This window comes from Podarcis erhardii (genome assembly GCF_964252035.2).
Source record: "Podarcis erhardii genome assembly, chromosome: 15".
NCBI lineage: Eukaryota > Metazoa > Chordata > Lepidosauria > Squamata > Lacertidae > Podarcis > Podarcis erhardii.
In genome coordinates, this window is record NC_138505.1 from 12,674,318 (window position 1) to 12,699,806 (window position 25,489).

The following is a 25,489-nucleotide window of genomic DNA, read 5'->3' on the forward strand; positions in this document are numbered from 1 at the left end:
GTGGGGTATAATAATAATAATTAGTATAATAAAAATAAAAATAAAAATTAAACTGCCACTTGCCTTTTAAAAGGGATACCAAATCCTGTGGCATAGATTCTGAAGTCACTTTGCATGCCTGCTGATGAGTAAACTGCACGTTACAAAACTCATGCAGCTGCGCTATAAAAGTTCATACATTCTGCAAGTAGTCATACCTTGGAAGCCGAACACCTTGGCACCCCTACATTTTGGCTCCTGAACGCCGCAAACCCAGAAGTGAGTCTTCCGGTTTGCGAGCGTTCTTTGGAACCTGAATGTCCGGTGCGGCTTCTGATTGGCTGCAGGAGCTTCCTGCAGCCAACTGGAAGACTCACCTTGGTTTCCAAACGTTTTGGAAGTCGAACAGACTTCCAGAATGGATTCCATTCAACTTCCGAGGTACGATTGAACCTATAAACATAGGAATGGAGTCAGAACATTGGTCCATCTAACTCAGTACTGTCCACACTGACTGGCAGCAGCTCTCCAGTGTTTCAGACATGGGACGTTCCCACCCTTACATGGAGATGCTGGGGATTGAACCTGGGACCTTCTTCATACCAAAGCAGACCCCCCTGCCACTGAGCTATGGCTCTTGCTGTTCCTGACTTTCCTTGCAAAAAAATCTGAGATAATTCCACATATAGGAGGGAAAAACCCCACACTGGTGTTAGAGAGGTAAAACTCCACCATAATCCCCAGTCTCATTGCAGTGGCTCCCAACACAGGAAGCAGAAAGTTTCTATCTCCTAATAAAGGCAAGCACAAAATTGCAGCTTTCGATTCCTTTATTTCCCTATCCTCCTCTTCCCAGCAAAAATATTTTCATATCAGATGTTACTATCAATATAATTAACCTCCCAAGACACAAGTTTGAAATCCTTTCTTGTTCACCAGCGTTTTCTATTAACTCTGCTAGTTTTTCAACGTGGCGGGGGAAGAGGCACCCCACCTTCGTTTTTAAAGCATTTAAAGCATTTTTAAAGAGATATATAACATTTACATACCTGCCTACAATTACAGGAGAGATAAGGCAAGATGCATAATGCATGCAGCATGAAATTGGCAAAATAATTAACTTTAGGCTCCTTTTATTTGGGGGGGGGGCGGGGTAGGAAAAGAGAATCGCAAGGGCTGCCATTTCTATAAAAAGACACCTCCAGATAAATATCAGACAGATGCTTAGTTGGTCCTGGTTCTAGCTGGCTCGAGGCTCACATCATGATACTATCTTTCCCTGGCAAATTCTTGCAAGCCAAGCAGGATAGAATACTGTCTTGATCCTTTAAGGAGCACCTTGGTCCCTGCAGCTCAGAATTGGGACAGACAGCTCTGCTCTGTCAGCAAGATTGAGAACTTGTAAGTAGAGGACTGGTGGAACCCAGTTCAGATCTCACCCTTGTTATGCATCCAGCAAAGTATAAGTCTCAGGCCTCACCTTCTGCAAAATGGGTGTAATGATACTAGCCTTCTTACCTTACTGGGTTGTTATAAAGAATAAGATTACTGGCACTTTGAGTGCCCTGAAGTACTGGTCCTCAACTGGAGGATGCACAAGTAAGGTTAAAAATAGACACTTGCTTATTGTGTAGCAGGCAGTGAAGGCTGGTATATTAAGGCAAATGGGAGACTCCCCCACCAAACTCAGTCATTGTGCCTCCTTACTTACATCCAGTTCAGTGGGTGGCACTGCCTATCAGTTTCTTAGTCTCCGAATGTCTCTGTAGAATTGCTCTAGCGCCACCTACTGTCAGGCTCCTTCTGCCTTACCAGTTTCCATGGACACCAGCCACTACTGGTAGCAGGGAGCTACGTGATTGTTTTTCCTAAAACAATTACAGGTACAAGGAACCTGACCAGCACCCCAACATCCGATAGCAATCTTTTATTTTTCTTCCACTTCCCTAATTTTATCTTCCGAACAAGGTAGATTTGGTTGTCACAGGTTTGCCACGTACAAGTTTACGAACTCTGGAAAGTCAGTTTTGTGCATAATGCAGATAGTTTATACTAACGATGGAAATCATGTGGTGGGATAGAAAAGGGTTAAGTGATCCACTCCACCTTCTACTTTCCCACTTTCACTCATCCCCTTCAAAGTTGTTTTATAAAGGAAAAGATTACTGGGCAAAACATGTACCCAAAAGATAAATAAAATTTAAGAATTTTTTAAAGCCAACTAAGTTCTACTCAGGGGAGGGTTGGGTGAATCTGTAAATTTTGGCTCCTCTAAGTTGCTCATTTTTTCATTCATAAGTTCAGTTCTCCACATTTCCACATCGGCTTGCAATCTTTTTTTAAGAAAGGCTTCATGAAAATTCATTAGCATTTTAGAACTATTTTCTTATAATATACACAGGTATGTAAGTAGTACACATTTTTGTGAATCAATTTCCCCTAATATGCATTTTTTACATGTTGCTTGCTTGCCTTGCAAAATTTGGAGAAGTGAAAACTTCAAAGGTTGTGTTTCAATTCTCATATTGTTTCAGGAAGTGCTAATTCAGTAGATTTGCCTTTAAATGTGAACTAAATCAAATTTCATCCCCATCCCTAACTCAGAGCAGTCCCTTTGATATTAGTGGACATAGGTTTGTCATACACAGTAATTTTAATGGGTCTACTCTATGTGGGATTCAACTGCAATCCTATGCACACTTTCCTTGGAGTAAGTCCCACTGAGCACGCAGAAGGGTCATCATTTAGTGATAGAGCATCTGCTTTGCATGCAGAAGGTCCCAATAGGGCTGGAAAAAGAGCCCCTGTCAGAGGCACTGCCAATCAGTGCAGACAATACTGAGCTAAATGGATCAATAATCTGACTAGGCTGCATCCTACATTCCTTGATATCACTGCTAAAGTAGCCTTCAGCTGTTTGCTTAGACAGTAGTAGTCTTCATTAACTGCCCTTTCTTCTCTCGTGTGGTATTTTCTTACTATATCCCTTCCAGTATGTAGTTTGGTGCTTTTGTTTCTTGTCAGTTTTAACACCTTTAGGTGACATTTTTCTCTCACACTCTGATACTGATACAACTGTAAAAAAAAAAGCAAAAACCTGTTTTTGCTAAGCTTTGTGCAAACTTTCCCCTAACCCTTTTACAACACAAGCTGCAATTCTTCCTTGTACACAGTATTTTAGGGTTGGCACTTAGGAGCACTGGAGAGGGGAGAGATCTGGGGTAAGGAGGAAGAGGGGAGGTGGAACATGTGAGGTTGGTGTAGCTCAGGCTTCTGAAACACTGGACCATGGGAAGCCAATGCAGTACCCTGCACATGGGGTGGACTGCAGCTTCCGTCATCCCTGACAACTGGAAGTCCACAACTTCTGGAGGGCACCACTTTGGCTATCCTTGAACTGATTTGAAAAATCCACATTAAAAATGCCTTTATTAGATCAGCCAAAATGTTATGAAATAGTGTGCAAGCTTTTGAGGTCTCCAGAATTATTTGTCTGGCTTGATGTCAAACTAAACTCGAAAGCTTGTATGTTATTATATAACATTTTGATTGGCTTAACAAATGGACCAACACATCCATACTTTTATATGAGCCAGCATGTTCACGTTTTCCTTACAGCTCCCTTTGCTTTTTGTGGACTAATTTGGAAATTAGAAGATGCAGGCTGGATCTAGAAAGCCTAGATTCTTCCAACGGAAACCCCAGACCCAAAGGTTAAGTTGCATATTCATAGGGCCTTTCCTGTGAAATTGATAGCAGCATCATGACCTGCCTTGGGATATTAGGTTGGGGTGAAACAACGGCCAACAATTAATAAAGACCATGCACTCTCTCCCCCAAGAAAGCAGGTTGGAGGGCTGTTTGGAACAAAGGTCAGGAACAGGCTTCCAGACAAGACACGGCAATTTCTATCTTTTAACTGGCTGAATCCCCCACTCTGTGTCAGAAAGAAAACAGATCATCATCTCTATTGGGGGCGGGCCGCAGTTCAGTGGTAGAGCATCTGCTTTGCATGCAGAAAGTCTTGGTTTAATCCCCTGGATCTCCAGGCAGGACTGGGGAAAGACTCCTGGTCTAAAACTTTGGAGGGCCACTGCCAGTCAGTGTAGACATTACTGAGCTAGATGGCGCAATGGGCTGATTCAGTATAAGGCAGCTTCCTATGTAGGGAAAGGCAAAGCTGACAGACTGAAGCCCCAAGGATGGTGTTGGACTCTGACAAACAACCATGTTAGCAGCTCACACAGAGAGCAGTTCCCCCACAAAAGGCAAATACAGGAGAGCAGTGATATACAAGGGGCAGTTTACTGGAACATAGGGGTTATTCTTGACTGCGATGGGTTTTATTTTCGCAACACACCCAAATGTTGGCTTACAGAGACACTGCGAATGTGTGGGCTTCCAGAGAGAAGCTCATGCCTGCTCTGCCCCTCCCTGGTCCTTTTTGCCGCCGCACCATGCTAAGGTTTGTTGCTGGCTACAGCTTTTGGTTAGTGAGCAGAGAGCTCAACCACAAGTCTTGGTTCAGATGAGGTGCTAAGCCAAACCTTGGTTTGTTGTGGCACCTGGTGCTGCAGCAAAAAGAACAAGGGAGGAACAAAGTGGCTGAAACCTATTATCCTGGAGTGAACATTTATACAATCTTGCTAAGCCTTTTTCTGGCTGACCAGCAAAATCCTTCTCTCCTTATTCCCGCCGGACTAAATTTAACAGGTGGGGAGGGGCCGCCCAGCTGCCAATATCCTGATGTCACTATGACATCAGGTAACACAGTGCTTTGAAGCCTTGATTGTTGGGACTTCAGAGCGCAGCTCAGGGCTGTTTGAAAGCCTTTTTGGAAACAGCCCAAGGCTGCTGTATCAACCTCTGAAACCTGGAGTTCCAAAGAGCAGCAAGGGGCTGTTTACAAAAGAGATTTCAAACAGCCCCACACTGCTGTTTGAATCTTTGGTTTTTCTAGTTTCAAGGAGCAGTGTGGGAGGGAGAAATGAAACCACTGAAACTGCTGCTAAATTGGAAATAATTTTTCTAGTCCATTTTAACATCCCCTCCAAAACAGTACTTCTGTCTTGTCAAGATTCAACCTGAATCCATATAATCCTTATAAGCAGTAGTAAGGCCCTCACACACATCAATGCTAACTGACCACAGTTGGACTGCCATCTGTAGAGGGTCTCCCTTCCTTGTAAGACCTGTAGCGTCCAAAGTCTATTGCCTAACTGTACTACATGCCCAGAACCAGCTGGTAAACTTAGGGGTGTACAGATTGTTTTGTGCAGATTCTCTCAGTTATGCATCCACCAACCCACCATTTCATACTGCTGGGCTGAGAGAATGGCCGCTTGCCACCTCTGAGGAGTTCATGAGCTGATGGGAGGCTTGAATTGGGGACATTTTGTGGCATGCCAGTGGCATTCTTGGCCTCTGGGCTATGCCAGCTCTCTTCAGGACCCTTTTTGGGGTTTTCTGCTGCTGGCAGGTATATGTGTGTGTGTGTGTGAGAGAGAGAGAGAGAGAGAGAGAGAGGGAGAAAGAAAGAAAGAAAGAAAGAAAGAAAGAAAGAAAGAAAGAAAGAAAGAAAGACAAGGGAAGTTAGTTAATAAACTGGTAATCAATGGTGGGAGGGGGCAGGGGGCGGATCAGACGCACTAGCAGCCGATTCATTACAACGCCTGAAAATGAGGCTGAGAGATTAATAAGCCTTTGATTTATTGGTGCTTTGAGCCCTTGAGCATTACTCACGGTGTGGCATTGACAGGCCCTCTGTTCCCACTGTGGCCTCTGAGAGCGGGGGTGGGAGGGGGCTGATGCCAGGACCCATCCGGATGAAGCCCTAAATGCCTGACTTGTCAAGGCATTAATGGCTTTGTTGTAAGCCCCACGGCCATGAAAGATTCCCTCTGGATGGGGTAATTGTTATTGATTATGAAAGCAGATAAATCCAGCAGGAGGGCAGAGCCTGTCGCTGGCGGAAAATCCGCCGATGAGGTTGCAAAGAGCTGCCTTGGCTGGTCTCTTGGTTGTAGGCTCCATGGGAAGGGCTATAGCTTAGAGCATCTGCTTTGAATGCAAAAGATCTGAGGTTCAGTCTCTGGCATCTCCAGGTCTGGCTGGGAGAGACTGCTTGTTGGATACCCTGGAGAGTGGCTGCCAGTAGGTGTGGACAATACTAAGCTAGGTGGGCCAATGGACTGGCTCAGTATAAGCAGCTTCGTATGTTCCCAGTTTCTTACTTGACGGTGTAGGTGACGGAGTGGTTGTGTGTCAAAGCAGGTATGCAATTGTTCTTATTTTGCCCCCATTTTTCTCTTTTAGTGGATGCCTTATTGAAAATTTGTTAGTGATTTGCTAAGTGTTGTTTTCAGGATTCAGCTGCAATCCTGGAGTTGCTTGTATTTTGTGTCTCTAAGACAGTGTTTTTCAACCTTTTTTGGGCAAAGGCACACTTGTTTCATGAAAAAAATCACGAGGCACACCACCATTAGAAAATGTTAAAAAAATTAACTCTGTGCCTATATTGACTATATGTAAAGTAATTCTCTTGAATAGGAATCAAATAAACACAAAGAAAGTATTTTATAATTACTTTGTTATGAGATAGTAAGTAAACAGAAATATGAAAAATTATAAAATACTTCATTTTTAAATCTTTCAAGTTTTTCAATTTTTCCCACGGCACACCAGGCAACATCTCGCGGCACACTAGTGTGCCGCGGAACAGTGGTTGAAAAACACTGCTCTAAGACACATGCATGTAAATGCACACACATGATCACTAAGGCACCATGTAGTACACAGCCTGCCAATCTCTCTCTCTCTCTCTCTCTCTCTCTCTGTGTGTGTGTGTGTGTGAGAGAGAGAGAGAGAGAGAAGCTGTTGCTCTGAAGTCTGATTTGATCTGTTGATAACAGATTGTAGGACAGTTTTGTTCTCCAAGAAGTATATCTTTTTTTAAAAAAAGAACAAACATCCTGCTAGTACAAAATCAGTGTTGGGTTGGGAGTAAATTAATACAGCAAGTAGAGTAGAGCTTCATGTAATATTAGGTAGTGGCTTGGGGCTCCACCAGACAACCTGTTTATTGAGCATTCATTTTGATTTGCTTGCAGAAAGTTTTTTTTACAGAGGTTAGCTTATGTCTGGTCTTTACTGAACATTCCTTTTGCTTTGTTTGCAGGGTGGTTATGTGACAAGGAACATTCATTTTGATCTGTTTGTGGGGTGTTCCCGTTACTTATTTGTTCACCCCACACTTTGCAATGCCATTTCTGCAAAAAGTTATTTGTTTTTGAAAGTGGATTTGTCGCCCTAGGGCAACAGAGCATCCTGGGCATTGTCATTTACACCTCAGAGAATTACAATTTCCAGCAACCCTGAGTGGTTTGACAATAAATCCCTATTTCCAGGGAACTCTGGGAATTTTAGGTCTGCGAGGGGGACTGTAACTTGAAGAATTTGTGCTTGGGTTTGCTTTTTCCTTCTCCCTCCCCTATTTCCTTTTCCTCATGTGTCATGTCTTTTTTTATTGTGACCCTGAGGCCCGGGAGTGACCTATCTTAGAAATGTAAGCCACATAAATGCTGTAAGTAAAGAAATTAATAAATCTAGTTGGCTGTTTTGAGAAACAGGATACTGAACTGGCCTGATCCAGCAGACGTTTTATTCCATTATTATGTTCTTAAGGGATGGGCAGGTGAGCCAAGGAAGTGTGATGGGTGGCTGCCTTTCACACAGTGGCTGCAGTTGCACATCACAGTGCACTCATAGTTTACTGTGAAGACACAGGTGGCCTGCTTTGCTTTCCCCTTACTGTGTAAAGGAACAATAATCCACAATCTATGTTTTAGTGTTATGTCTGGACCAGGGATTGTGGTTTGTTTTGCTCCAAAACTCCATAAAGTAAGGCCAAGGTTTGTTCTTAGCTTCTTGAACCATGGCCTCTGGTTCAGAATGCAACACTAAATCAAGGATCAAGGTCTGGAACTTTTCTGAGGAAAGCAGTAAAGTGTGAGCCATCTCCACTGTCACAGTAAACCGTGGTGGCAAGGCTACACGTCTTGCCTTTGCTCTGGCACATTATTTCATGGAATCATAGAATCACAGAATTGTAGAGTTGGAAGGGACCTTGAGGGTTGTCAAGTCCAACCCCTGCAATACAGAAGTCTCTTGCCCAACGTGGGGCTTAAACCATAACCCTGAGATTAAGAGTCTCATGCTCTACTAACTAAGCTACTTTATATGCTTAGTTCCCAACTGCAACCAGCTTGGCGGTAACCTTCATACATGCAGTTCTGTAGTGTACTTGCAGCATGAAATGGGCCAGTCTCATAAAAGCCTTCCTTCTGGAGTCCATGGGTAGTACACAGTGGTGCTGTGCTACAGAACCTAGAAGCGCTTCTGTAATTATCATTTGCTGTAATTTAGGGATAGAGACAGGCAAATCTATCAGTTTCAGTTTTTCTCAATTTCTCATTTTTCCAGTCTTCAGTTTTCCACATCAGTATGCATTTTTAAAAAAAAGTCCTTTATAATTTATTGGCATTGTATTGCAAATGTATCATAACTTTGAAAAAAAATGCATGCAGTTTTACCTATGTACATGGATCTTTGCAGAGCGATTCCCCCCAATAGAATGCATTTGTATATGGTGTTTTCACCAATGTAAGCATTACTATGCACATTCTACCCTGGTCTGTGCATTTTAAACACATTCCTTGACTGGAGAACTGCATTGCAAATTTCGAAGTGCGAATTGCAGAGAATGGCAGCATCTCAATTTGTGTATTGACTTGGATGTGCACATTAGATAGATTTGCCTCTAAACGCTAACAAAATCAAATTTCTTTCCCATCCCTACAACGGGTTGGGGAAGCTGTAAGTGGACTACTCATCCAGTTCCCATCATCCTTGATTGCTGGCTAAGGCTGATGGGAGTTGGAGTCCAGTAACATCTGGAGGACCACAGGCTCCTAATCCCTGCCATAACTGCTCTTTCTCTCCAAGAGCTGCAATCGGAACTCAGCGATCTCTCGCCTGCTGCCTTTGCTTCCTATTCAGCCTACTTTAGCTCTTGTTTTTTCCTCAGCTCTTTCCAGAATGGCTATCCTTCCATTTCCCATTCAGTGCTGTCTGCCTTTATTTAAAGGATGGATTAGATTCACAGAGCTTTGCAACAGCTGATGGAAGACCAGCACACTGGTTTAGGGCACAGCTGTGAGTTCAGTGTTTCAATGAATAATCTTTACCTGTCTCTTAGATTCAGAGAAGTGGCCGGCGGAGGTTAGGGTTCTCGGATCTTGCCTTTTAACGTTGATTTCCTCCTCCTCTTTTTCCCATCGACCTTCCTGAAGGCTTCAAGACCACTTGCTAGTTGAAAGGAGCTATTTTACATGCTGTGGGTTGCCTGCCAGTCTCCTCTCCTTTGCACATAAATTCCAAGGACGCCTTCGGGCCCACCATAGGCCACGCCAAAGTGGCTCGGGAAAATGCCCTTTTGCGGGAAAGGGAACGCTTTCCTGCTCCCCAACAGTTCTTCCACCTGCTTTTCTCTTCCTTTGCTTATTCGCCTTCAGATCCGGTGGTCTGAGCTGGTGCCAATTTGAGATCCCATCATAATGGTGAATCGGTGTCTTCCCTTGAATTTGAACATTTGGGACAGCGTGGTTCGAAAAAGAGTTCTGGTTTAGCCTTTCCCAGACCCACCGCTTAAGCTTTCTTCCCTCCTTTTCCCTGCTTTCTCCAAAACTTACATCCAGCAATTCTCAAGCAGATCTCAGAGGGATGCTTCTTTAGAGCTGGGCTAAGACGGGGGAGCAAGCAGTGGCCACCAGCCTGGTTGACCCGCAGAGCTGACTTGTCACAGGCAGGTGGAGGGGGCTGATTTGTTATGCTGAGAATAAAGGTTATTTTCACCCCCACAAAAAAAGTACAGGTGGGACTCCAAATCATCAAAGTATTCCTTCTATGATCTGGCAGTGGAGTGCATCCTCCCAGCGACGGCAAAATGCTGATGGAATCAGGTTGGCGAGGCAAAGGCCGCAGGACCAGACAGCAGCTTCTAAAACCTGCAAAAAAGTCATTTGAGAAGGCCATTAAAGTCTGCAAAAGCAGGAGAAGGCTGCAAAAGCAGGGGAGCTGCTTCCCATTGCCCAACAGAACCTTGCATGCTGCGGTGTCTGCATGCAGCCCTGCCGAGCCTGACGGATCAAAGGCAGGCACTGACTGGCAAATGCTCAGACCGCTGAGCTGCAAAGGGCACGGCAAGGGCTGCTTTACTCCACACGCACATACACCAACTCTAGGCTTTAGCAGGGCATTTGTTTTTCAACACTCTGCCTTTAGGGTCTAGGGTCCACATCATTCTTATTTTTAATATTATTTTTAGGTCCAGGTTACCCATGCGGCAGAATGAGGAGGTGGTAGCCTGCTGAGTTCAGGTAGCACTGGCTGAACCACTTTGGATAGCAGGGGGTTGGAGAGTGTCACAGTATTGAACAGTTCTCTGTGTTTAAAAACTCTGTAAGTGGAAAGGCAACACAGCGGGCAGAAGTTCTGGGCAAGAGCCTTTCCATGCGATGTGCTTATTTTTTATTTACAGAGAGTTGTGTGTGTCTCAACACTGTAGATCATTCAAAAGTGATATGTCTAGAGGTGGTACAGTATCTACCCATCTCCTTCTGCTAAATGTGTGGTCCCACCCTCTGTTTTAACTAACTTTTTTTTTTTTTTAGAAAAAAAAGGTTGTAAAATTGTTGTGCATATACCAACAATCACCATTTTAATTTTTCCTTCCCTCCCCCAAACTCTTACTTTATATAGATTTTAAAAATATAAATTAAAAAATGGTTCCATACTACTCAATAACCTGAGTGGATTGTTTAGAATAAAGGCAAAAACCATAAAACAGAAATGTACATAAAATCTAAAATAGCACAATACTTAAAATAATTATAATTTTATATACATAGATGGAAACCTTTTATTTGATCTCAGGAACTTTTCTGTAAAATTTGGTTACAATATCTTAAGAGGTGTCCAAATGCATAGCAAAGAAACAACTTTCTTGAATATATAGTAGCTGGTCCCAAGAATTCATATCAGTGATCAATGGTGCTCATGCCCAGAGCATAGAAGTGAGTAGGATAGACCTGACCTTTGTTTGCCACAGAACCACTGCACAGTGCGAAGTATTCTGGGATCTGTTCTAGGGCACAGAGATCACATCAGGCACCAGCCAGGCCTGTTGGCGTCACTCATTGCTTTGTGTGAACTGAATGCAGCAGAATTCCACCAATGCCTCTTTTCACCTGTGCACTCCAAGGGAAAACTGGGAAGTGCAGGCAAACCATCTGCCAGGGAATCTTGGTGCCTTTATATTTCTCACTTCCCTTACTTCTCAGTGATGAATCCCCAAGACAACCTGTTTCCTGAGAATGCATCCTGATTTTCTTGCATGAAGCTTATATGGAGGTTAGACCATGTCTGGTGTTTATTGAGCAGTCGTTCTGATTTGTTTGTGGGTAGGTTACACAACAGGGAAACATTAATCTTGAGTTGCTTGCGTGATATTTTATCGGTTGTTCATCCCACACTTTTTAATGCATTTCCCAATCACTTTCCAAAATGCAAAGTCATGTTGTTTTTAGGTGGATTTGTGGCTCCAGAGTGCTTTAATCCACTTTAAATTGCACAAGCCTATTTTTTTTTTGTATGCACCTGAATCTGAAGGCAACCTGATAAACCTGAGCAGAGGTGATTTTAGGTTAGCACGGCTGGGTCAGCTGCACTGGGTGCCAGCACCACAGGAGGCACCGCAGCTATGATGTGGAACCCCTGCAAGAGGTGGTGGGGGGGGGGGACAGCAAATTTTAGCATTGCACAGGGTGCTGCTGAAATCTAAGAGCCCAAAGTCCGCCACTGTTCTGAGGAACACTAAAGCCAAGTCTGAAAACAGCTGCTGTAGAGGATTTGAGGCCCCATGCCTTTCTTTCACGTGGTTGGTGCTATTTAGATTCCAGAGTACATATTCCCCCTATAGGACATTTTCACATGTGAAGCCTAAATTGGTTTCTGCAATTAAATGAATATAAAGAAACCTTGAGTGTTGTTTTAATGGAAAGGCAGGGTGCAACTTCTCCAAATATGGAATGCAAGCACAACACTGACTAGAATGTCCTTTATGTGAATGTACATTTCATATACTCATATAATACTCAGATGCAATATTAAATGGACAGTGTCAATTCCCAGACCATCAATCCCTCTTTCCAGGGAACACTGGGAATTGTAGCATCATTATCAAATCGCAGTTCCCAATATTCAAGGGAAGCCATGGCATTTTAAAGTGGTATGATAGTGATTTAAATGTAAAAAGTGCACATGGAGCATGTGATTTGACACATTATGTGGAAGGTGGAGCTGCTGCTGAAAATAACATCTCCGTGTAGAGTTCCCGCTCCACACCATTGTCTGCCACTGGCAGAAGTGGGAAAACATAGCAGCAGGACATGGCGGTCTAGGCCAAATGAGATGTTATGGAGTGGGGCAAGGGAAATGGGTACAGGGCTGAAATGGGTACAGTGACGGCCTGTTGCTCTGCATCACAGGTAGTCTGCCCCTTCCTCTTGAGCTGCCATACAAAATAGAGAGAGAGAGAGAAACTCAGCTCCCACAATTTCTCTTAATTTCTGCTCTGATGGATGGCGCTTCACGTAAGCCTAAGATGACACTGTCACCAAGATACCTTTCTTTCATGCCATGGCACAAATCCACCTTCAGGTTAATTTGCGAGAGGGGCGGGGAGAGGAAAGAGAGAGTGGGGCTGGAAGACAAAGGAGGGTGGGGTTCCGATCAGGACTGCACAGTGGTGGCCTGCAAAAATCCCCTCTTTTTCCGGGAATTAATTGGAAGCCCCGACTTCCGGCTCTTACATTTCCATAACACAAATGCTCCTTGCTGCTGCGGACAAAGATGCTGGGCGAGGGAGGCCGGCCCTCTGCACCTCCCGTTGCACAAGCACTCGGGAGACTTCAAGCCAATTTGTAAGAACCCCATGCTACTGAGAAGCGGTTTCTAAAAACCCTGCAGACATTAGATTGCCTTTCATTGTGAGGATTGGGAAGCTGGTTAGCCCAGCTGCAGGCCCTTTTGCTTTCTGCCTCCCTCCTTTTTTTGCTTCCCTCTTTTCCTTCCCGTCTCCTTTTGGAGAGGGAAGGGTTGTAGCTCAGTGGCAGAGCATCTGCTTTGCACACAGAAGGTCCCAAGTTCAGTCCCTGACATCTCCAGAGCCCCCTGCCTGAAACCCTGGAGAATGGCTGCCAATCAGTGTAGAGAACCCTGAGCTAGATGGACCTGACTTGTTGGTCTGACTTGGTATGAAGCAGCTTCCTGTGCTGACATGGGTGACTGGGACCAGCATAGCTGGTGCTGCTGAGGAACACAGAAGGGGCAGCCTTTTAAGTTTCAGATATATTGGCCCCTTGCTAGTGGGGTTGGTGGGTGGAGAGGTAGAACTGAACTTGGAGCCTGGAAGGAGAGCAGAAGAATAAAATTTAAATGGCAGGCTGTCTGAAATTTCACAGCTTGTTTTGGGAAGAGCTGTGGCTCAGTGGTGGAGCATCTGCTCTGCATGTAGAAGGTCCCAGGTTCAACCTGCGGCATCTCCTGGTAGGGCTGGGAATGCCTGCTGTCTGAAACCCCAGAGTGCAGATAATACTGAGCTATTGATGGCCCAGTTACCTGATTTAGTATGACAGCTTTTTTTACATTCCTATGTAAAGACCTCAGTCTGCATTACCTTCCAGCAGCATAAGGGGAACTGGTAAGAAATAAGAACTTTGGAGGGAAGAAAAAGGTAAATTTCCCATTAGATGGATGGCCCAGGGAGATTTTGGAGGGCCAGCTAGGAAGGCCTAGAGGGCCACATTTGTCTGCCAGGTCTGAGGTTCCTCACCCCTGCTCTACACACTCCCCAGGGGGTAAGTTAAGGGAACTTCTGAGTTGGCATGCACAGGATTGCACTATAAACCTACTCTTTATTGTTTTCCTTGCAAAGCTCTGGCAGAAGATCAAAGCCAAGCTGGATGAAGCTCCCAAACAATGGGAGTCTTCTTTTCTTATCTCCCTCTTTGCTCACTAGGCTAGCCTTGAACACAACTGTTTAAAAGGCTGCTCTCCCCCCCCCCCCCAGTCTGTGTCTGAGGACCCTGGAGACTATGGGGGCTGGAAAGTATGATGTCATGTTGTGACATCATTCTGAAGTTGCACATAATGGAAACACTAGACTCTGCTTGCATCATCCCTCGAAAACACCCTCAGGCTGCATCCTTTGTCTTTCTCCCACAGTGGCACATCCATGAACTCCTGTCTTGTTTTGCTTCTGCAGTGTGCAGCTGGGGCCCAAGGCGCTTGGCACAGTAATGCATATATATTGGTCAGCTGTGCATGAACTCCAGCAGTAAACCTGCTAGCACAGGGCAAGCCCCAAGTCTGGCTCTGGCAGGTGGCAAGGAGGGTGGATGCTGGGGCCCTGAGTCTGCTTGACAAAAATTTCAAGCCAGTATGTCTCATAGTGGGCAGAGCAAATCTCAAACTAGGGCTCTCACAAGGGAGGCGTGTTACCACCTGCCAATGCCAATGCTGTTTCTATGACAAGGCTGGCAGACTGACTTGGTGCTTGCAGGGGGCCATCTAGGCAGCAGTACCAGGCTGCCTGAGCATTCTGTCAGCTGACTTCCAACGTCCAATCCTTGAGCAGCATCCCCTATAAAGCTCCAGCCTCACAGCTTGCTTCTCAGTCTGAACAACTTTCCTCTGCTGTGGGGACACTGCCCAAGCCCCTGCTTCTCTTTCCTGATTGCTGCTTGAGACTTGACTGGTAAATGTTTTAGACTAGGCACTTGCTTCTGGCCTATTTGGACTGTCAGTCACCTCTCCCCAGGATCCCAGAACCTGCCTGCTTTTACAGGGCCTAGTAACCCCTAAATCCAGGGATGAGGAAACTGAAAGTGACATTAAAAAAAAACAAACAAACAAAAAAAAAAAAAACGGCATCTAACTTGGCTCACTCATACAAATCACCTGGCTGTGCCCTCAGTTTGCCATGACTGATCCCTGCTCCTGCTTGCTAGTTAAGAAGGCATACTGATGGTCTCTTCTCCATCTCCCCCCACTGAATCCTGGTGCCAATCCTTGATAGGTCTAAGTAGCAGCACTTTCAAAGTGCTTCCTTATTAATTAATCTGCTAATGGTTCATTTCAGAGCTGCAAGGCGATCTGCTTAATGAACAGAGAAGCGGCCATCACATGGGGCCCAAAGAACAAACAGGGAGCATAATTCCTTCCTTCCTGTGAGATTAGATATGGAAATATATGTTTAAAAATAAAAAGTGTGCATGCATATGTTATGTGTGATTTTGCTCCTCCTCTGCCAAGCTCAGAGACAGTTTAATTCCTCGCCTTTGATGTTCTGATTGGAGCTTTCTTCTCATTTAATAGCAAAGAAATGGAGAGGTGCTTTGATTACTCTTTTGAATCTTGCACGCTGCTAAATAGCCTTGCAAAACCCTCCTAATCCATTCTGAGGCAAGGTTTGGGGCTGGCATATATATATATATATATATATATGCAGGTTTTGGTGTCCTCGGGTGTCTTCCCGTGTAAAAGTTGGGGTGTCTAGGCGACGTTTCGACGAGTTCTCACTCGTCATCTTCAGGCTGGTGCTTTCGGCTTCTTGTTACTGGAACAGAGCAGGATCTCAGTGTTTGAGTTCCTATAAATACTGTAGAGGGGGTGTGGTGTATAGCCTCCAATGTTCTGGGCAGAGAGGAAGTTCCCAGGCTAGTGTGCCTTTTCTTCTTTTGTTCCGTAATTACTTGAGAGATATCTTGAGTGATTTCTTGAGTGATATCCTGAGTACCACTTAGGTGGGTCATTAGGTGTGGATTAGTTGTTAAAGTCTTTGTGTCTTGACCTCTTGAACTTTGTGAAGAGTTTTCCTGAGAAGATGGCTGTACTGTACTTAGTTGTGCTCTGGCTTGGCTTCGTGTATAGGGGCGAGCTGTGGTTTTGTGGTACTCAGGATATCACTCAAGAAATCACTCAAGATATCTCTCAAGTAATTAAGGAACAAAAGAAGAAAAGGCACACTAGCCTGGGAACTTCCTCTCTGCCCAGAACATTGGAGGCTATACACCACACCCCCTCTACAGTATTTATAGGAACTCAAACACTGAGATCCTGCTCTGTTCCAGTAACAAGAAGCCGAAAGCACCAGCCTGAAGATGACGAGTGAGACCTCGTCGAAACGTCGCCTAGACACCCCAACTTTTACACGGGAAGACACCCGAGGACACCAAAACCTGCATTCCTGTACCCGTGAAAATCTACGAAAGCATATATATATATATATATATATATATATATGGGGCATTCTGTAGGGTTCAACATAACACTGTGGTGGAGGCCCGGGTGTTCTGGAAATGGCAGCATTTGTTATGTTCACTGGGCCTTGGATATTCTGATATGAACATCCTCCTAGAATACTTTAATTCCCACTTTGAACAGGCAGGTTAGAGATTTGGAGTGGGGAGGTGACATCACTTTCTCATGGTGCTTGTGTTTGTGTGTGTGGTTTGCTTACAATTGTAAATTTCCTTGCATTTTATTTCACTCTTTTTTCCAAATTGCTCAAAGCAGTCTACATTGTCCCGGCTTTATCTTCACAATAGCTAATTGTCAGAGATTGGGGCCGAGCAGAGATTTGAGCTCAGCACCCCTCTTTGAGCTCAACCCCTCTGACCAGAGCACCATGTGGGTTCTCTAAAGCACTTTACACCCATTATTTTAATATTTCTTACATCAACCCTGCAAGGTGAGCCAGTATTATGCACATATTGCAGATTGGCAGGCATGATGGTGGCAGTAGATGAGCTCAGCAGCTCTGAGGTCCACCGAGCATAAATAGCAAACTGGGCACAGAGGGCCTAAACCCTCTGCGCCTTTGCTGAGCTGGTAGTAATTTGAAAGAGCAGAGAGTTGGGAGTTGTGTTGCCTGGTGTTGACTGGACAATTAGTTCTCTTTCAGGAATTCACTGGGGAGTTTGGCAGCTGAACCTACAATGGCAGAGCTGTGGAACCTTGATCCTCATTTGGGGTCTGACCCTCAGGCCTATACAGCAGCACCGGCCTATGATTCCTTTCCTTCTAGGTGTTCCATAAGTGCACACTCTCAGACTGGACCTCAGACCTGCTTGGGGGGCTGTGGTAGAAATTGGCAAATCTGGCCATTTCGGTTTCTCTCCATTTCTTATTTTTCCTCTTGTAAGTTTTGTTCTATACATTTCCACATCAGTTTGTGATTTATTTATTTTTTAATCTTAATGGAAATTCAATAGCATTCCAGTGTGAATTTCTCCTAACACACATATTTTTGTATGCAGTTTTGCCTGATATACACTTCTTTGCACAACAAATATTTTGGTATGTTATTTTCACTGATAGATGCATTTTTTAGACATCCATTTCTGTACACAATACTTGGTTGGAGAACAGCATTGCAAAATTTGGACAAGTGGGAATTTTGAGGGATGGCTGTTTCGGTTATTGTATTGTTTCTGACAGTATGAATTAGGGAGGTTCTCCTTTGAATGTGAACGGAATCAAATTTCTCTCCAACCCACTCCCTGATCCCCAGTCTATGGCATCCCTGATGGCAGACGCTTGCAGAACCACAGCTGCAGAATCCAGCTTTGCCTCAGAGTTATTCTTTTATGTGTCTGGAGACTGGAAGGTGATGGCAACCTGTGGATGAAATGTCATCATGCTAAAGGCAGGCGAAATCTTGGTATTATTATTATTATGCACCACCCATCTATGTGGTGCTGTACAAAGAATACGAGGGCAGATCCCTCCCCAAGGGGCTCACCATCTTGGCAACAGACACAGGGGAGACTACAGAGGGAGGAGGAGGAAGTAGAGACAGAGGTAAACAGGGGAAGAACCTGCAATTACTGTATTGCCATTACATGTATTTTGGCTTAGTTGCAGGAGGGCAGCCTCCCCCAGCCTCAGGATGTTGGACTGCAGTTTCTATCAGCCCTAGCCAGGATGGCCAGTGGCCAGGGATGATGGGAGTTATAGTCCAACAACATCTGGAGGGCACCAGGTTGGGGAAGGGTATGCTAGGATGTGCATGATGTCGATAAAGTGAACAGGGAGCAGTTTTTTTCTGCCTCTCTCGTAACAAGGGAACTCAGGAAACACCCAACACAACCGAAAGATTTAGGACAGACAAAAATAAGGACTTTACAAACAGTGTAGTTAAACTGTAGGATTTGCTCCCAAAAGAGGCAGTGATGACCACCAACTTGGACGACTCTAAAAGAGTAGACAGATTCATGGAGGATAAGGCTACTAACCCTGATGGCTATGTTCTGCCTACACAGTTGGATGCAGTATGCTTCTGAATGCCGGTTGCTGGAAACTGCAGGGGGGGGGGGAATGTGCTGTTATGCTCAGGTCCTGCTTGTAGGCATCCCGTGCACATCTGCTTGGCCGCTGTGAGAACAGAATGCTGGACTAGATGGGTCCCCCTATTGGGAGTGGGGGCTAGACCTCACTGAACAGCTGGGCTTCAAGGAGGGATTTGAAAAGGCTAAGAGGGCCTCCTGGGAATTCTAAGAGGGCATTCTGGGAATGTGTTCTGGGCGTGAGGTCCAGGAAGGGAGGAAGAATGGAAGAACAAAAGAAATTTTGATGGTTGAGGAGGTGGAGTTTGAGTCAGAAAAGCAAAGGTCATGGGCATGTTTGCACAGCTACAAGCTCTCATCTAGTTTTCCTGCTGCGGTGTGCAACCAGGAATCCTAGGCAAGGCCATTGTGGTGCCTTACTGTTGGGCACATGTATCCGGTCTGGTTTTGTTAACCTCCACCTCGCTCTGGATGCTCACAGTTTTTCCTTCTGGGGGTGCTTTGAAACCTTTCATATTTTGGCGAAAGGAAAAAGTGCTTCAGGAGGGGAACGAGGCAGCTCCCTCTGTTTTTTGGGGGGAGCACAACTTTTCTCAGTGCGGTGCTCGTCAGATGTTTTGGACTAGAACTCCCATAAACTCCAGTCAGCACTAGCTGGGGTTGATGGGAGTCGTAGTCCAAAACATCTGAAGGGCACCACGTTGGCGAAAGCTGCTGTAGTCCCCTGCTGCTGCTGGGATCTGGGAATCCACCCTGAGCTGACGCAGAATTCTCTTTCAGGCTCCCGTCCTGCCTCTCAACCTGCTGTCATGTGAAAAAGAGACACACAGAGAGAAAGACAATGTCCACAGCCAAACCTGCCTCTTTTTCCAGCCTTGTGCACAAATTGGACAGGGTGTGTGTGTGTCTGCCACCAAGAATAGTTGTAAGCAGGAGTTCCATTAATTATGAATGGGCAACAAGAGATTCCCTGTTGTTTGTAAATTAGCTGCTGCTTTCCTTCTCCCCCTCCTTTCTTCCTTTTTCTAAATTTATGTTTCTTAGAAATGAGTTTGCTCAGAGGGTGGGGAGTGTAGGAATGGAGGAAGTTGCCTGCTGAAAATGCAGAGCTGACTGGAATACCCCTCAGGACCAATTGAAAGTTTTTTTCTTTTATTTTTTAAGAACATGGTAACATAACTTTAGGATGCATGTAAGGGGAATGGAGGTTTGACTGCTCCCTATCTCCCTCCCCCGGCCAGAATCTCCTTGTCTATCGAAAACTAGGGTTGTATCTGACACTCAGAGCAGACCCATTGGCATTCATTATTCATTTCAAGGGGGCTGTTCTGAGTAGGACTAACATTGGATATGTCTCTATTGGAAGGCACTGCTTGAGCATCAGATGATTAGTTTGTCTAATATTGTCTACACTGACTGGCTGTAGCTCTCCAGGGTTTTCCAATAAGTTCTTTCCCAGCCTTCTTGGAGCTGTCTGGGATTGAACCTGTGCTTTTCTGAATGCAGAGCAGTTGCTCTGCCACTGAGAAAGCTGACTAATAAGTTAAGAGACCATTGGCCCATCTAGCTGACCAGCTGTGGCTCTCCAGGATTTTGGGCAGGAATCTTTCCCCACCCCTACCTGGAGATGCAACTGGGAACTGAACCTGGGACCTTCTGCAAAGCTCTATTACGGTCCATCTGTATACATTATGAGAAACATCACAGTTTGCATCACCTTGGGAAAAGGTTTTGCTTCTGAGAAACATCTGACTGGCCACCATTGGGAACTAGGTACAGTACAAGGCAAGTCCCTGGTCTGATCCAGTGAGAATGTCATCATGTTTGCCTCTGCCCAGTCTGGCACTTTTTGTTCCTGACCGTCCACAAATTTGCTTTAAGCGCCGCCATCAGTGCTCCTCCTTTAAGCAAAACATATTGAGGTTGTTTAAGTGGGGATGTGCTAATTTGAATCCCTGGCTGCTCGAAGTGGTTGTTTTTCAAGCCCTTCTTAATGGGAGAAGAAAGCCGTTAAAAATAATGGGAGTCATTCCAGGCCTTCTGCGAGTGGCACTGGAGAGAGTACATGGGAGAAGGGAGGGCTGCTGGTGGTGCCAGTGGTGCTGGTGGTGGAATAATTCACTTTCTAGATCTGAGGTCATCCTGCAAAACTGATATACAGTGGCCTGAAGCGAAGCGGAAGGGAGCATAAACAGCAGAGTCCTGTGGCACCTTAAAGACTAACACATTGATTGTAGCATTGAGCTTTGGTGGCTTAGACACTGTTTCATCAGATGGATGAACTGTCAAAGGGGAGTTGGTAGGTTTACATAAAAAAAGGTATCTATTGTCTCCAGATCAGAGGTGTATTCTGCTGGGGTTATGGGGCAGGGTGTCAAAAACCCATGACTGTTTCTGCAACAGGATCCCAGCAGGGTTCCTGTTCCCAAGAGTCCTAGCACCATCCAATATGAAAGGGCTTTTTTTTTTTTAAAGCTACATAAGTCTTCTCACTCTTTGTGATGATTGTAGCCGCTTCTAGGGTCACTTTGGATAAAGCATGCAGAGAAAAACACCAAAAAAGGTGTTGTTCCATGCCCTCCAAAGCTAAGAATTTAGGAACACTGAAAACACAAGGTACTTCAGTTTCAAGAGAATGGATTGCAAGTTCTGTTAAGGACAGTGGAACTTAAAGGAAGACACAACTTAAGTATGATAAAATGCACTGAGTAGTGTATGATAAAATGCACTGAAATATGTTTATATTGAGATAAAGTATGTGCTTAAATAAATAATAAAATGCTATTTAAATACAAATTGCTATTTAAATACAATTTTTCATGTAGTTTGGTGGGGGTTTTTTTTGGACAGATTAATGTAGAAACAGGTTGGAAGGGACTTATGTAGGAACATGTGTGAAATTGGCATGGGTCCCAAAATATATCGATCCAGAAATAGTGGCCTCCATCGGCAGTGTCACACCATTTTAAATAGTCAAGGTTTCCCCCAAAGAATAATGGAAACTGTAGTTTCTTAAGGGTACTGAGATTTCTTAAGAGACCCCCATCTCCTTCGCAGAGCTACAATTCCCAGAGTCCCCTGAATAGAGGGATTGACTGTTAAACCACTCCTGGGGCAGATTAATAAGAGTCCAGCCGCCCTAAGCCATTTTCCCTCTCTCCTCATTCCATGCCCTTTTAGCTCTGTCATCTTTAGAAAAATATTCCAGCATAGGGTTTTTGTTTATTTATTTTTGGGGGAAGGTAGCAAATTTTGGAACTAGAATGGAACACATCAATGACATGCATTAATTTTTAATCACATGATTCCCCCTCCCCACCACATTGGCCATAGCTTCATGGACAAGGTACCAGGCCACAAAGAGTCAGCCCAACTTGTGTTTTGAAATCTGAAAGCTGCCAGGATTTTCAGCCTGGTGATTAAACTCTCTCTCTCACTCCCCCGGAGAGTGAGGAAGGTAATAAATCCACATTGTGCCATTGCAGCGAACAGCTTGGGATAATTGCATTGGTGAAATAAAGCGAGGCGTTGCATATTTGGATGTCCTAACTCCTCTCCCCACCACCACCACCTCCTGATAATACCCTCCGGGACTTGGAACTCCATATTGTTGCTTCCAGACAAACAAGAACCTCATTGAGAATTTCTTTCTGCTTTTCTTACACCTATACAGGAAGAGGGTTGGGATTGCGTATGTATATCCCGCCGGCCATTCTCAGTCATTGGCATTCAGAATCATTTGTCTGCATTGCTAGAAAGGATGTGAAAGATCATCTAATCAAGGGCCAACCAGAGGCTGAGCATTAAGAATTTTTTGACTCTGGGAGTTATATATTAAAATAGCACTCCCCCCACCCCAAATCAGGTTGTCCTTCTTGTCTGTTGTGTCCCTCTAACCTAGAGCTGAGGCTGATGGGTTTTAAATACTCTGCCTTCCCATTGTGCTTTTCCTTCCTGCCTTTATTGCCTTTGCCTCCTAAGGGCTCCTCCAGACAGTTCTGTTTTTGCAGGTATCCTGCACCATGTCAGTGATGGTGCAAAAGTGGTGGATTCATACTGGACTATCCACACACCTTTCCACATTACCAGTTGTTCTGCAGTGCTCCCCCCAAGTTTTCCTATTATTGTTGTCTGGAAGCGAGCTCCTGCTTTATAGTGCAACAAAAGTGGGGCAAAAACAAACAAACTCCCAAACCTGGAACATTCGCATTATAAAAAGTTGCAGGATTTTAGCAGGAAGTTACAGGGCTGATTGGAAACAAAGCAGTATGCCCACTCGGAAACTTGAAGTATTGATAGCAGGATTGCATATAATTGTCCTGATACCATTATGAACACTGGTCATGATGAGTGCATAAGAAAAATGAAATCCTGCACGACTTCATTAAGAATGCTGTGCCAGCCAACCCCAATTTACAAAAAGAAAATACATGCCATGTCCCCAGGTATCCCTAACACTGCCTCAGTTTCATGTTTTTTAGGATAAAATCCTTTACTGAAGATCCACTGGCAGAGGGGTTATACAGGATCTGTTGGAAGCCACAGGACTCTGGTGGAATGCCCCAAATATCTCACCCCAGACATGCTGAAGGAATGGCTGGAATGGGGTGGAGATGGGTGGGGGACGGACATGAGTGACACAGGGGAGGAACTTTTCATCCACGGCCGCAGTTGTTTAATGGGCAGTTCCAGACAACCTGTTTACTGAGCATCCATCCTGATTTATTGCACAGATTTGTAGGAAAATTAGGCAACATAAGCTATATGTCGAGCATTCCTTCTGGTTTGTTTGTGGGGAGCTTAAATGACACTGGGCGAAAGCAAGTGTTATCCCACACTTCCGAGTGTGTTCCCCCATCATTTTCCTGATTACAAAACGTGCCACATTTTTAATTTTTATTTTAGTGGGAGGGAGGGAGCGTGTTTCTCACACAAGAGGGGTAATCTCTCCTCTCCCAATAGCAACAGTCTGGAAGTGCCCAGCAGTGCAACTTTGCACCAGTCCCGGACATGGCACAGGAAATTTGGTAAGGGGGCGGCAGTACCCGCCCCAAGTAGTTGACTGTCCTGCCTTTGTTTCCACCAGAGAGCAAAAGGTTTTATATAACAGCATCCAATTACAGCACAGCACAGCACAGCAGCAGCAGCATGCAAAACCCCTCACAGGTGCAAACCCCACTTGCAGATGATAGGGTATGGGGCTTTGTCTCTCCGGCATAAAACCGTGCACACACCCTCTATGTCTGTTGAGCTAGTGACTGCTGTAAAGGGATTCAAAGCCCTCCCAGTAGGGATGTGTGGGGTCTGGCTGTAGCAGGGTCATCAGTGGTTGTTCCGCTGAAGCTGAATGGAGTGGGGTCTATTGTACTTGCACTTTGTGTATGTTGTGATGCACAGGGGTGTGTACTGGAAAGCAGCTTTCAAAACACCAAATGGTTTTTTGACAACTTGCTTTTGTCCCACCAGTTTTGATCAGGGGTGTCATGTAAGGGGCCTGTAGCACCTCTCCCCACTCCAAAGAAATGATAGAACCATCTTCAGAACTAGCAAGCAGGGTGCTTTCAACCATAAGAAGTGCTCGCGCGCGCTCTCTCTCTCTCTCTCTCTCTCTCCTTTCTCTCTCTGGACTGTCCTTGCCTCCCGCAGCAAAACAATATACTGTATATGCCTTATACCTTTTTGCTATCGTTTTCCTGCTATAAATGTTTGAAAGCAAGCGATGCGCCAATGCTCCCGCCACTATTTCTCTTTGTCCAAATTGCACTGTCTGACTGAGGTGTAATTGATAGTTTGGGGTCGGATTCAGGTGGAGTTGACATTCGTTCAGTGAAAAATTATAGGCGTCTCCCCACTCCGGGGCATGTGAGGGGCAGGGAAGTTGATCCCCTTAGCTCACTTACACATAGACAGACAGACACAAGCGCACACTTACATCTTGAATCCTTTTTGCAGTTCAGGACAGAAATTATATCTATATCTATATATGTCTGTGTGTAAAATGAGATACTTAAAGGAGTAAAATAAAATAGGGTTTTTATCACCTTGTGTGCTGCTGGGCGAGTTTCCAGCCGCTCTGGTTGGTATGGAGAGAGGTGGAGAAGTGTGGTGTGGGAGGGAGGGAGGGCATCACTTTCAAAATGCAAATGACATAGCAAATCTTAACATCTGGGATAATTTATTTTAAGTGCCTCCTTGGGCATTGTTTCAGCTACTCTTCTCCCCTTCCCCCATTAAACCTGACATAGGCAGGGCATTGCTGTCATGTCCTAATCACACACCGCCAGATGAGGAAGCAGGCCAGCGTTGGATGGTTGGCACATGGTAATGTTGGCGCCTTTGGTGGCTGATGATGTGTCTTCAGAGGCCAACGGGGAGAGGAAGAGATCCTCATAAAGGAATATTAAGGCAATGGGGAGACCTCGGTGGGAGGAGGAACAGACCTGTGGAGTGCTGGAAACTGCCATTCTGGATCCACACAGGGGTCCATAAGTACTGTATCCTCTCCTTGATAGCGGGAGGGCCAGATGTGGCCGAGACCAGTTCTTACCCTCATGAGAGCTCTGTTGGGCTGTCTGTTTCGAAGGTCATGCCAACCCATGTCCTTCTTCCCCAACATCCACACATTCTACCACAACTTTGGGTTGGAGGACGCACCTGCCTTTAGTTGTGAGCTCTTAATTATTTGTTACACAGTCAGGGGAATCCACTTGGAACAAAGGCAAGCAATCTTTTCCAGCCCAAGAGTTGCATCCCTTTTTGAGTAGTGGTGGACAGAAAGGAATAAGTGTAAAGTTTGCCTTTGTTCGATAGGCTAGTTTCTACACACACTTACATGCCCCCCCTCCATCCAGACAAGCAAAAAGGCACAGTCAGAGTTCAAGGACACATTCCAGCCAGGCAAAAATACTTGAGGTGGGGAGCAGGGCCAGTGAGGCGTGTGGCCTAGAGGAAGAAGTGCAGCGTGGGGAAGGTCTGAGAGCCAGTTGGAAAGTGTTTTTCAGATTACTAAAATGCAAGAAGACTGGATTGAACCTCTTTTCATT

The 25,489-nt window shown here is 45.0% G+C and overlaps 2 protein-coding genes across 5 annotated transcripts in view; one reads left to right on the top strand and one right to left on the bottom strand.

Moving 5' to 3' along the window:
- Window positions 1–25,489, top strand: part of MACROD1 (mono-ADP ribosylhydrolase 1) — a 311,747-nt gene that overhangs the window by 78,697 nt on the left and 207,561 nt on the right. The window lies entirely within an intron of this gene.
- Window positions 1–25,489, bottom strand: part of FLRT1 (fibronectin leucine rich transmembrane protein 1) — a 159,555-nt gene that overhangs the window by 34,001 nt on the left and 100,065 nt on the right. The window contains exon 2 of one of the 2 annotated variants that reach the window (XM_081842933.1): window positions 9,225–10,043. The exons of the other annotated variant lie outside the window; for it this stretch is intronic. The gene's annotated coding sequence lies outside the window, so the exon portion shown is untranslated. The remainder of the gene's footprint in view (window positions 1–9,224; window positions 10,044–25,489) is intronic. 2 annotated transcript variants of the gene reach the window in all.